Below are 14099 nucleotides of genomic sequence, written 5' to 3'. Positions count from 1 at the left end.
TGAGCAATGTCCTTGAGGACCTTTCTAATGATCTTCCGAAGTCGGTAAACTCGTATCAAGTATGCCCAACACTTAGTTTCATGATGACCACAACCTTTGCATTCCTTACAAATGATCACCCTCCTTCATGGCTTATAGCTTTGTTGGGGTGGTGCTTCCACTCGTGTCATGGGTGATTGAAGTACAAGCTTCTCATGCCAAGAAATCGCAACTATATTTTGAGCTCGAGGGATATGCTGAATTTTTACCTCTTTAAATTGTTGGCACAGTTCCAATGCTTGTTGATGTCATGGAACCAAGCCTTTGCTCTGCACCTTCCACCTTCCACTAACTTATTCACACACTAGTTGAGAATCTCCTTGCACCTCAAGTTGCTTGATGCGATGCTCTTGTGCCTTTTGTAGCCTAAAAATGAGTGCCAAGTACTCAGCTTGGTTGCATGTACTTGTAGGTGCAGACTTGCTATAATAATACTCCTCACCACCCAGTGAAGTGAGCTTCACACCCATGCCAGCAGCCTTGGACGAAGGTTTGTAAGCTCCATCAAATTGAAGGATCCAAGAAGTCATCACACCAAGACTAAAATCTGGACATCCCAAGTTTCTCGATAGTCCAAGATAGGTAGAAGGAGAGGGTGGGGAGAATTCAATACTTGAGCCAAATGTTCAGCACCAAATAAGCTGGCAATCGTTTGTTGATAGTTTATCTTTAGACCAAAAAGAATTACAACTTGAAGCTCAAAATAAGGCACAAAGGGTTGATTAGGTACAAATGGATTTCTTGGTTAAAACATTACCAACCATAGCCAAGGCCTAGAAACCTTTGTAGTGAGATTGAGAATAAACCATTCAAGACAAGCTTATCCATAGGAACTAATAAGCAGATGCGCTAAATCTCCCCCAAGCTTGGGGAGCATCCCACCCTTCGAAGAAGGACACCCTTTTAATTACCTCCAAAGCAGCAAGTAGCTTGATCACTGTACAATGAGTAGAATTGAAATCAAAGTTCTCCTAGCGTATCAGTAGTTCTTCACCTTGAATCATCCACGGTGTATTATCCCACCTGTCGTCTCCTTGAGCAATGCACTGTACAATCAGTGTTGCAGATCGACATGAAGATCAAGAAAGAGATCTTTCCCATTGGTAGCCGTAAGGCATGGAGGACCAGGCACCAAATCCTTGAACTCGTTGAGAAGTGACATAAATATCCGCCCTCTTCGTGTGGTGTGCGTCCGTGAAGTGAACTTAAAAAAGTTCAGAATCTACGATCTAGTAGGAGATATGAGTAGAGCACGTGAAGTGAGGTACTTTTGCTTTTTATAGCATGTGAAAACTCCCTACGGTTAGAGAGTTACAGTTTTTGAGATTTCAATATATAAGCAAGAATCATTACATTTTCATTTTCATCACTTTTTATCTGCTGGCCCAATGGTAAGTCTCCCTTTTGTGAAGGGGGAGGTCTTGAGAAGGAGAAGAGAAAGAGAAAGAGAAGGAGAAGGAGAAGAAGAGAAGAGAGGGGGGCACGGGATCTGTTACAGTTTTGCAGAAACCTGGAAAAATAGTCTGCGACTAGAAGACGTAGGAGCCCAGAAAAACATTGCAATATGTCCGCGATGCATACGGGGTGTACACAGTGGATGCGCGAATGCGCGCAAGGGAGCATAGATGTTGCAGTTCTACAGCTACAATCGGTATGAGCAGAAGATTCGCCAGCTAGAATACATGTGGGAGCCACAAGCAAAAAGCAGGCCGACTAGACGCACAAAAGCAGGGCGGTTTTGTAGCCATAGAGACAAGGAAGGCACGCAGTTTGGAGGCGTAAAAGAGGAGAATTGTGCACAGAAGAGGCTGCAGTGCCACACCCAGTCATAGGAGTAACAAATTTTATACCACTAGCCGTGGAGATTTCGATCCCAACAGCCACACCATTTCTATTAGCCAGAAAAGAAATCAAGCCCAGAGGCTAGAGGCTAAGCATGGCGACGCTCGAGGGCCATAGAGGAAAGGAGAACATGAGGGTGAAACATTATCATGGGAGGGAAAAAGGAATTAGAAGGGGAGGGAATAAAGAGGGAGACTATGACACAAGGGGAAAGGGAGAGGGGGAAGAGAAGCATGTACATGATGGGAGGAGGAATGTAAAAATGGAGACATCAAGGGAAGAGGACCATGCTTTATTTTGAAAGGAAGGGAAGGGAGAAATCAAAGTACTAGCTAGCTGGCTTTACAAGAATGAGCATGTCTCATCAAGGAATAGCCCCCTCCTTTTATAGCCAAGAGGGAGGGGCTCTCCCAATAAATGCATCCTCCCACATGCATGGTGTGTGCGGAAGAGTCTCCCATGTGGGCTAGGCAGTTATGCACTCTCAATTGTGTGCGATAACACTTGGCCACATTTTTCCAGATATACCAACTCCCATATCCCAAGTCTATGATACTCGCTTGGTCTCTTCCTAATTTTAGAATATGTTCAAACATCTAGGAGGACAAGTGGAGGGTTGTTGGCACAAGGAATCTTGCCACCTCATCCTACTTTCCCCATTATTTAACTTGCATCCTTGGACTATCTATACCTCCCCCACATGGGCCTATCCTATATGGAGGGAATAACCTAATATAATATCCATCTCCACTTATTTTATATTACTTCTCCCATGGACTTTGAGCCATATCTCACTAAATGCAGCCTAGGTGGAGGGGTGGCACATGGAGGAGCCATGCCACCTTACATTTTATAATATTACTACCATGGATCACACCTTATGGGTCCTCTTATATGGAAGGGTGGCACATGGTCATGCCTTGGCACCTCAACCTTGGGCCCTATGCACACCATATTTTATTATACTATTGCCACACATACAAACACACACACATATTAATGCCTTTTTCCTTAGACAAATTTATCCATAACAGAGCACACCCATAATTTTGGCCTTGTACTTCCCTGGCACAAGCAGTGTAAGCATGAGGTGTCCTTTCTTTATTGTTAGCCATGGTGGGATATTGTAATATACCAAACTGCACAACTTGCAGGAATCCTCAATGTGTCATCAGTGGACCAATGAGATTCATGCCAAGTCATTAACTCTACTATGGATTTGCATCGAAACGTGTGTTGTATTCTAGCAATGATGGGAAAGTGTCTCAAGACCTTTATCGAGATCTGCTCACCCTACAAGTCATCTCTATATCATTGTACCCCACACTCCAGACAACTAGCCAAATCTCCATGCTCACAATGAAAGAGAATACAATCATTACGACAATCATGGATGGTATCATATTCATACCCACCATTGTTAGCATCTTCTTTGCTTCATCTCTTGATGCGGACATGGTATTTGGTGTAGGAAACATATTCTAGAGCAACCTATCGCAGTTCAAACATACATAGGCTTCGAATAATGATGATGCTCAAACATACATAATGATTCTCAAAACAAACAATATCCAAATAATGAGACAAATTAATGAGGGAGTTAACCTCATTAAGGCTGATATGCTTGTATCTGACCATGCATACTTGTAGATTCCAGATTGAGAGACAAGCCTGTACTTTTGACATCCTAGCACCCTCGTACAATTGTGTTGATTGCAACTCTTGCATATTGACCTCAGACTCGGACATCATGTGTACATGTGATGTAGTGCCCCAAAAAATAGAACCCATCATGTCCACCATACCCTTGTCATCATCTGGCACATCTAGAGACTATAGTCTTGCTCAAAGTGTGAAGGTATATGCACACCCTCGCCACCCTCCTCATCCTATCTCAAGGTTTTGTGTAAATATAAGATCTTGTCTCAAGGTTTCATGTCATGTATGCATGCAATATTAATTACACGAACTCAAATAGCATTGACTTACCGAAGACGATGATCCATCACCACGTGAACCACTAATAGTGGGTACTGGTTTCGGCTCCTCCCCATACATCTGCAAGTGGCACATGACAATACCACATTGATGTTGTACTTCTTGCTTGCAATGACTGCAATGACAATACAACCTCTTCATAAGCCACTCTGTACTCCTGGGCGTTGGTGCATCATCTAACGAGCTCCCACTTGTCCCTTCCATCTTCACACCTACAAAATCACAACATGAGCTGCAAGGAAATCCATTAAGATCCAAAAAATGGCCAGCCATGAGCTCCTTTTCTCTCTCCTTAGATTAACTGCCCTGAACCTTCGCTATATAGCGACACTTTTAGCATATTAAGTGTCGCTATATAGCGACTGACCAGAGTCGCTATATAGCGATGCTTGGGACTAAAAACCGAAATGCTGGTGCGATGCCGTCTTTCACAACTCCATTGCAGGAAAATAAAAAATCTCTCCTCCAACCTTATATTCGATGACCTCACTTTTCTCCTCTCTCTTCCCTACACTCCTCACCCCTACCCAGCCCCTTTGCCAACACTTGTGCTTGCTCTCCACCCTTCTCTCTCTCTGCTCATGTGAAAGGAAGTTTTTCAAGAAGGTGTATCTCTTTAAACAATGTAGGTTCATTTTTTGTGAGATTTCATTTTGTACATGTTGAAGCATGTTTCTCCTTGCATTGCTAAGCCTATGTGCTAATTTTCATGCTTGATTTTCAGAGGTTAAGGACAAAAAATGAGATTTGGTGAAAGAAAGAAGACTCACCTCTTCTCTTTTTGGTATTTCTCTTCCTTCTCTTTCCCTTCCTTTCATGCTTTCTCCTTGTTTGTAGGCTTATGCTTGTCCCCTCAATCCAATCCCTTTGGAAAGTTGCTTCTCCAAACTTCTCCTTCCTCTAACTAGTTATCTGAAAAAGGGTATGTTTCCTCTCTCTTGTAGGGCTAGTCCACAAAACACCGAGTGGGACTTTTCCAGGTAAGAAAGTGCTTCCTCTTTTTTCCTATTTTTATTTTCATTATTTGCATTGGCTTGCAGCTAGTGCCTTAAGCGCTAGCTACAGTGATGGTCGAAGGAACCCTCTCTTTCCCTCTCTTCTCTTATTCCCTCTTCCCCTCTTTCCCTCTTTTCCTCCCTCTTTCCTCCCCTCTTTTCCTCCCTCTATTATTTCCTCTTCTTCCTCCCCTCTCTTTTCCTCTCTTTTGTGTATGCTTATGCATGAGGTCATAAGCATATGCTTATGCTTATGCATGAGCATATGCTCATATGCTTATTCTTATAAATGAGCTCATAAGCATATGCTCATATGCTTATGCTTATGCTCATATGCTTCTCTTTCCCCTTCTTCCTTCTCTTCTTTTTCCCTCTCTTTTTCCCTCTTCCTTCTCCTCTTTTCCTTCTCTTGTGTCTATGTATGCTTATGCTCATATGCCCATACATAAGCATAAGCATATGCTTTCTCTATTCCTCTCTTTTCCTCTCTCTTTTCTCGTCTTCCTTCTCTTTTTTCTTGACTTTTTTCCTCTATTTTCTTCTTTTCCCCTCTCTTTTTCCCTTATGCATTTGTGTATGCTTATGCTCATACATGAGCATATGCTCATATGCTCATCCATAAGCATAAGCATATGATTTCTCTCTTTTCCACTCCTTTCTTATTTTCCCCTCTTCTTTTTCCTTCTCTTTTTCCCTCTCTTTTCTTCTTTTTCCCTCTTCTTTTCCCCTCTTTCTTCCTCTTTTCTCTCTTTTCATAAGCATATGCATTTGCATATGCTTATGCTCATATGCTAAAGTAGATGCATGAATGGGTCATTAGGATTTGCATGTTCATGAGTCCGATCAGGCTCAAAATTTACATAGATCCTAAACCTAATGGTTCCCATGCTCATGCAAAGTTTGAGTCCAATCTGACACCGTATGTAGGCATGGTGAGGTTAGGGGTCCCATTTTCACCCTATGTACCTCGTTGCATCTTTGAAGGAGCAAAATATGGAATGAGTCATTAGGATTTGCATGTCCATGTGTCCGATCAGGCTCAAAATTTGCACAGGTCCTAAACCCAATGGTTTCCATGCTCTTGCAAAGTTTGAGTCCCATTCGACACTGGATTTCGGCACCGAGAGGTTAGAGGGCCCATTTTCACCCTATACACCTCATTGCATCTATGAAGGAGCAAAATATGGAATGGGTCATTAGCAATTGCATGTCCATGTATCCAATTAGGCTCAAATTTTGCAGAGGTCTTAAACCCTATGGTTTCCATAATCTTGCAAAGTTTGAGTCCCATCTGACACAGGATGTGGGCACGGTGAGGTTAGAGGACCCATTTTCACCCTATGCACCTTGTTGCATCAATGAAGTAGCAAACTAAGGAATGGGTCATTAGGATTGGCATGTCCATGTGTCCGATCGGGCTCAAAATTTTCACACATCCTAAAGCCATTGGTTTCCATGTCTTGTAAAGTTTGAGTCCCATCAGACATTGGATGTGGGCACGGCGAGGTGAGAGGGCCCATTTTCACCCTATGCACATCGTTGCGCCTATGAAGGAGCAAAATAAGGAATGGGTCATTAGGATTTGCATGTTCATGTGTATGATCGGGCTCAAAACTATTGAGGAACTAAAGGGAAAGCATGAAGTGAACACAAAATGAGAATGCTTGATTATGGAATGAAGAAAGGTGAGGTCCATATGTAGGCACCTTTTACATGATCACTGACATGACTGATGACCTCTGAGCTCCACAATCATCTCCTCAATCAGCTCCTAGAATCTCTCAATCATCCTATGTGGCATCTACCACCTAATAGTGCTTATGGGCACCTAACTATGCCTCTAGCACACACACATAGAAACCAAGGTGTGCTTGGGGCATACACCTTGAGATATCCCAACAAACCCCCCTCAAGGGAATGCCTCAGGCTATGTCAAGGATTCATCTAGTCTCATAGTTTCTCATGCCATCTCATGGTGGTCAAGGATTAATCTATGGCTATGATCTCATGCTAGCAAGGGGTTCCCAAGGGTGTGAGGTAAACAAAAGGGATACATAAGACCTTCCAATGGTTATCTCCCTTGCATGTACATGCACACAATGTCTGCAGGAGGTACCATGGAGCAAATGTTGAGATATCGAGCTCCCCACTCGCGATATGCCAGGGTGACCGTTGTGCATTTCTATCATCGACTTGTTAGCTACAGATGCGGTTGGTACACCGCCCACGAATAATAGCGAGATGACAGCTATCCTTATCTACACTAGTTTGTGGCTCAGTTAGTATGCCACCTTAGTTAGTTGAGTTTGGTTTGAGACCCACATATAGGGTTCTTCTATTTCTTTGTACTAGAGTTCTTTTGGCTTTCACAACTAAGAAGAGGAAAACTGTTTTCAGCCTCCACCTTTGTGTGTATCCCCCCATTGTCCTTGTTCGTGGTAAAGAGCTCAAGAAAGCAAACCAAGTTCGCAGTGTCTAAGAGGACTAGTGTTGCTTTCCTTTTTCGAGTTTGGGAGCAAATCTCTGCAGGTAGCACAGCCAGAAGTGCAAGAGTGCACTGTCTTAGATTGAGACGCCCTTCGCGGTGTGGCGAGAGGGCATTATATGCTGCGGGAGGAGGCAAATCCCTTGGTGACTTTATTTTTTTGATTCGAGGTCATTTCGGGGCCCGTTTTGGAGGCGGAAGTTCTCCGCAGGCACTTAGAAAAAGGCCCTGTTTTTGCTGTGCAACCACTGTTCTGCAGGTCGGTGAAAAGTTGCCGTAGAAATTGCATCATATGCCTGTGCCTCGCAGGACTATGGGACAAAGTGCACACAAAAATATAGACTCGTTCAAGTGTCAGTGGCCTGGAGCAAAGGGAGAAAAGAAGTGGCAAATCTAGTTTGACAATTGCCTTATTTGCTTCACAGAGTGCTCTGTGAATATTGCATGCAAGTATTGATGGCTCTTTATAAAACTCACTACTATGTTAGCATCTTGTCGAATATGCAGGTCATTCTTATGTGGATGGGTAATCCAGTGGCTCAGAACAGAGCCACTGGATTCCCCATCATAGATTGTCACTGAAAAGCTTGACAAGAACAACTTCCAAGCATGGAAGTATAGAATGATGAATTTCCTTATGGGAAAAGGCTACTGGGAGTTCATTATAGAAAATGAAGAAGAACCAGTTCTTCCTAATGTTCCCAATCAACAGGAAATGCAGGCATTTAAAGGATGGCATGAGAGAGCCAGAAAAGTTATGTACTGGCTGTCTATCAGTATTTCAGATTCAATGATTGTGCATATTCAGGATGCAAGTACGCCAAAGGTGGCATGGGATACTTTGGCTAAAATTCACAGCACAAATACGCAGGCCAGGAAAATACAGCAAGCAGGAGCTGCACAATGTGCAGAGAGAAAATATGAGCATCAATGACTACCACATGAAGGTAAAGAAAATTGCGGATGCACTTGCTTCCATTGGGTCGCCAGTGGATGATGACGATTTAGTTTATGTGACCTTGAATGGTCTAGGAAAGGATTGTGCACAGTTCCGGACATCCATTGCCGTCCGTGAAAAATTTCCTGATTTTGAGGAGTTGATTGCTCTTCTAATTTCTGAAGAGCAGAGAAATGGTGGTGCATCTTCTTCAGGAGGAACCTCAAAAGAAACTGTCTTCTACTCAAATGCTGAAAGGGGTAGAGGCAGAGGTAGAGGAGGCCGATCTGGAGGCCATGGTAGAAATCATAATATGCAGCAAACTCAAGAAAACCAGTCCTATGCAGGAGGACGTGGTAACTCTAGAGGCAGGGGGAGCCAAAGAGGTCGTGGTGGATGGCAGAGAGGCCAAAATGCAAACAGCAATGTTGAATGCTACTACTATGGTAAAATGGGGCATATGGCTAAAGACTGCTACAAAAAGCAGAATGACATTATGAATGGAAAATTGCAGCAAGGCAATTATGCAGGGTGATGACAGAAATGAACATTTGTTTATGGTACAGCATATGACAAATTCTGTGACAAGTGCAAAAGAAAGCAATCATGTGTGGTATGTTGACTCAAGTGCATCAAACCACATGACAGGTCATGCTAAATGGATGCAGGATGCAAGGAAAATGGAAAAACTAGGATTTGTGGAGACTGGTGATGATATTGCACATCCTATTCTGCAGATTGGCAAAATTCCTTTGTCTATGCAGGATGGGAAAAAGAAATACTTGTCTGATGTATTTCATGTCCTGAACATCACCAAGAACCTGGTTTCTATTGGTCAAATGGTTGAGTAGGGCTTGCAGGTCAGATTCAATCCTCATGGATGTTTTGTTGAGGATATGAAAAATAATGGTCGCTTGATAGCAAAAGGAAAGAAGAAAGGCAGGATGTTTATGCTGGATGCGGACATGCCTGAATTGAGTGCAGCAATGTTTGCACATGGGACCGGTGTAGTTGTAGATATTGATATTTGGCATAAACGCATTGGTCATGTTAATGTACAGTGACTTAAATCAATGCAGGCCCAAAATATTGTTGCAAGATTGCCTAAATTCAAGGTTGCAGAAATGCATAAGGTGTGTGAAGCCTGTCAATTTGGAAAACAGGCAAGGAAACCATTTCCTAAGCATGTTCAAGAGAGTAAAAAGCCATTGGAATTAATCCACTCTGATGTTGGACTACTAAAGCTACATCTATTGGAGGCTGTCACTATTTTGTCACATTTATTGATGACTTCAGCAGAAAACTTTGGGTGTATTTTATGAAAAAGAAAAGTGAAGTGTTTGGGCACTTCAAAGCTTTTAAAGCTATGGTTAAAAAAGAAACAGGCCTACAAATAAAATGCCTAAGGTCAAATGGAGGGGGAGAGTACCTCTCAAATGAGTTTGCAAGGTTCCTGCAGGAGCATGGCATAAAGCAGCAATATTCATGCAGTCATACCCCACAGCAAAATGGAATTGCAGAAAGGAAAAACAGGCATATTGGAGAGGTATCTCGGGCCATGCTAAATGAAAAAGATCTACTAGATTATTATTGGGCTAAAGCAGTTGCTACAACAGTTTATATAATGAACAGGACTCCCACTACAGCAATACATGGCATGATGCCAGAGGAGATGTATATTGGTAGGAAACCAGACATTTCTCATTTGAAAATTTTTGGTTGCATTGCCTATGTTCATGTGCCAGATGAGTTGAGGTCCAAGTTGGATCCAAAGGCTGAGAAGTGCATCTTTATTGGTTATTCTCTGCAGCAGAAAGGGTATAGATGCTATAACCCTTCTACACGTAAGTTCACAGTGAGCACAGATGTTGTTTTTGAAGAGATGAGTAGCTGGTATAAACCAGTAAATGTGATGATTGATGTAGATGAACAAAATGGTAATGCTGCACAAAATTCACAGCAGCAATCACAAAATATCAGTGGACCTACAGTGTCCTCTATCACATACTTTGCCATGGACAGGTAGATTGAGATCACGAGAATCTCCTCAAAGCAATACAGATAGTGGTATCACGAAAAGGAAAAGAGAAGGTAGATCAGCCCATGTTTGATGTGAATGCAGGTCACTCTTATGTGGATGGTGAATCCAGTGGCTCAGAGCAGAGCATTGATGATGAGTTGGGTATTCCTTCTGTTGTTACACCTGGAGTAAGGAAGACCAGGGATGTTTTGAGAGCACCTAGAAGTGAGCCTATTTTGTGCAGGTCTACCAGGGTTAGGTATCCTGTGGATAGGCTGAAATATGATGGATTTACAGCCATTCACTATGTCTATATGGTCAAAGTGATACAGGAACCAGAACCCACTTCTTTTGAGCAAGCCATGGGAAATGAAAAATGGGAGATAGCCATGGATGAAGAAATGGATGCCTTGGATGCAAATGCTACATGGGAATTGGTGCCTTTGCCTAAAGACAAGAATGCAATTGGCTGTAAGTGGGTTTATAAGATCAAGCACAATGCAGATGGTTCTGTGAATAGATACAAGGCAAGATTAGTTGTCAAGGGGTATGCACAGACATATGGCATTGATTATGAAGAAACTTTCAGCCTGGTTGCAAGGATGGCAACCGTAAGAGCAGCCATTGCTATGGCTGCATCAAAGGGATGGTCTTTACATCAGATGGATGTAAAGAATGCCTTCTTGCATGGTGATTTGCAAGAAGAGGTCTTTATGGAGAAGCCAGCAGGTTATGTTCATGCTATTCTGAGTTTGTTTGCAGGTTGAAGAAAGCCTTGTATGGCTTGAAGCAAGCACCTAGAGCATGGTCTGACAAGATAGGACAGTATCTTGTCACTATTGGCTTTCAGATTTCCAAGGCAGATTTCTCACTCTATGTGAGAAAAACAGAGAAAGGGATTATGCTGCTTGTCATTTATGTTGATGATTTGATCATCACAGGTGATAGTGATGAAGATATCCTTCATGTGAAAATGCTATTGAGGTAGAAGTTTGAGATGAAGGATTTGGGAGAGTTGCGTTATTTCTTGGGCATTGAGGTGATTAGATCACCAAGTGGGATACAGCTCTTGCAGAGGCAATATGGACTAGACATGCTGTCCGAGCAGAATGTGAACTGAGCGCAGATGCAGGTGAGCTTCTGGAAGACCCTACTATGTACAGACGCATATGTACAGACGCATAGTAGGAAGTTTGATTTACATGATTATTACCAGGCCAAATTTGAGCTATGCTGTTGGGTTGGTAAGTCAGTTTATGCAGGCTCCAAGGAGACTGCATTTGGATGTGGCTAGATGCATACTCAGGTCTGTGAAGTCCACATTGCAGTATGGACTATTTTATGAGGCTGGGTTTCAGATACAGTTGCATGGATACACTGATGCTGATTGGGCTGGTAGTATTTCTGATAGACGATCTACCAGTGGATATGTGTTCTCTTTTAGGAGTGCTGCAGTCACTTGGAGCAGCAAGAAACAGCCTACAGTTGCCTTGTCGAGCACAGAGGCTGAGTACAGGGGTGCAGCAATGGCTGCATGTGAGGTAGCTTGGTTGCATAAGCTACTCTGTGATATGCATCAGTCTACAGATGGGCCAGTTGTCATTTATTGTGACAACATGAGCAGTATACACTTGGCAAATAACCCAGTCTATCATGGTAGAACAAAGCACATTGAGGTGCATTATCACTATGTGCGGGAGAAGGTTTTACTAGGTCTTATTGATCTAGTTTATGTCAGCACAGAGGATCAGGTAGCTGACATATTCACGAAGGCATTGGGTGCAGAGAAGCTGCGCAAGTTCAGAGACCTGCTTGGTGTGTAGGAATTGGGATTGAGCTCGAGGGGGAGTGTTGAGATATCGAGCTCCACTCGTGATATGCAGGGTGACCGTTGTGCATTTATGTCACCGACTTGTTAGCTACAGATGCGGTTGGTACATCGTCCACGAATAATAGCGGGATGACAGCTATCCTTATCTACACTAGTTCGTGGCTCAGTTAGTATGCCAGCTTAGTTAGTTGAGTTTGGTTTGAGACCCACATATAGGGTTCTTCTATTTCTTTGTACTAGAGTTCTTTTGGCTTTCACAACTAAGAAGAGGAAAACTGTTTTCAGCCTCCACCTTTGTGTGTATTCCCCCATTGTGTATGTGGGAAAGCTACAAGTGAGACTCCTTCCCTCTGTCCCACTATCTTCACAGTAAAAACATACACATGGCCTACATCATATGGTGACTAGAGGTGTTTACAAAGAATAAAATAGTTTATTTCATTCATTTTGGAGGACTATCCAGGCTAAGTACTTTGACTCAACATAAAAAGAGAGATCTGGAGCATATATGGAGATGGTTCAAAAAGCATAATCTTCATCATGTGGAGACTCATCAAATGAAAGTAGATTGGTAGTTTTTGACTTTGTAGTTGCATCCTTTTTGGCTCTACAATACTTTTCATGGTGATTGTTTTTGCCACAATGTTTGCATGGATTGATCTTGAAGCAGTCTTTTGAGAGGTGATTAGTCTTCCCACAATGTTTGCAAGGTGAAAACTTGCCCTTTTGAAATTTTATGGCATAGGCTATGTCATTGCCTCTCTGGTATGTTGTGTCATTGCCTCTCCGAAGTTCCATGTGCCTTTCTTCTTCTTAAAGAGCAGAAATAAGACCTTCAAGATTAGGATTAGGAAGATTTTTCAAAGTGGTAACAACATGATCATAATCTTCAGGCATACTTTTGGCAATACTGCCATTGCATCGTCTGTAGTGATTAGAGAGTTGATAGAAGCAAGTTGAGTCATGAGACTCCACATAAGTTTGACATAGGCAGCCAGAGGAGTGCCACTAACCATCTTCAATTCAAAGAAAGCAATCTTAAGTGACAATTTTGAGATGTGAGAGCTAGCACCAAAAATAATATCAAGCTTCTGCCAAGCTTCTGAAGGAGACCCTAAGTCAGAGATGTGATGAATATAGTCATCTCCTAAGGCAAGAGCAATGATGCCATAGGCTTTCTCCTCTCTAGCAGGATCTCTTGCCGGGTGTGTCAGAGCTAAGGATTATCTAGCATTAGAGGCTGTTGATGAAGAAGTTGAAGCTGGTTTGACAAGCCCCAAGAGGTTTTCCCTCATCAATGCAAACTTAACCTTCATCTGCCATGTGTGAAAGCCTTTACCATTGAACTTATCCATATTCAAGATGGTAGCCATGAGAGGGTCTAACCCAGAATGGGCAATGTTTACTCTCTTACAAGGCTAGAAAAAAAGCTGAAAAGCTTCAAAGTATAAGTATTTGTGACCAAATTGCATACTAAAAATCATAATGGAAATGAAGCTTCATTTTCCATGCTTCTGAAGTGGCTAAATGAAAGCATTCCAAACAAATCCAGGTATAGCAACTTAAAGAAAAGTTGTAGCCACAGTTATACTGATGCTATTCAACACTTTAAAACATCAAAAACGCTAAATTAGCATCTAATGTAGCATTAAACTCACAACCTTGTCAAAACTGTCCAAAACAGAGGCATGAACTTAGAGGGCTTGTATCTCCTTTTTTAGAGCAAAGAAAACAGGGCTTTCTAGGTAGAAACAAAGCTCATGTACCAGAGAAGAGCCATTGAGGAGGAAGGGCAAAACGTCGTGTCACGTTGCCATAGCTAACAGCTTGAACATCGACTGGTTTTTCCATGTTTTCTCCTTGAATATGCAACCATTGCTGTTCAAATTTCAACACAAGATAGTCCAAGGATGGAGAAGCTTCCCCTAAAAGTAATTAGAGAAAGGTGGAGT

Source organism: Dipteris shenzhenensis, chromosome 11 (assembly GCF_047967505.1).
Source record: "Dipteris shenzhenensis isolate YYH24624 ecotype China chromosome 11, Dip_SZ_1.0, whole genome shotgun sequence".
NCBI lineage: Eukaryota > Viridiplantae > Streptophyta > Polypodiopsida > Gleicheniales > Dipteridaceae > Dipteris > Dipteris shenzhenensis.
Note: the sequence above shows the minus strand (reverse complement) of the source record.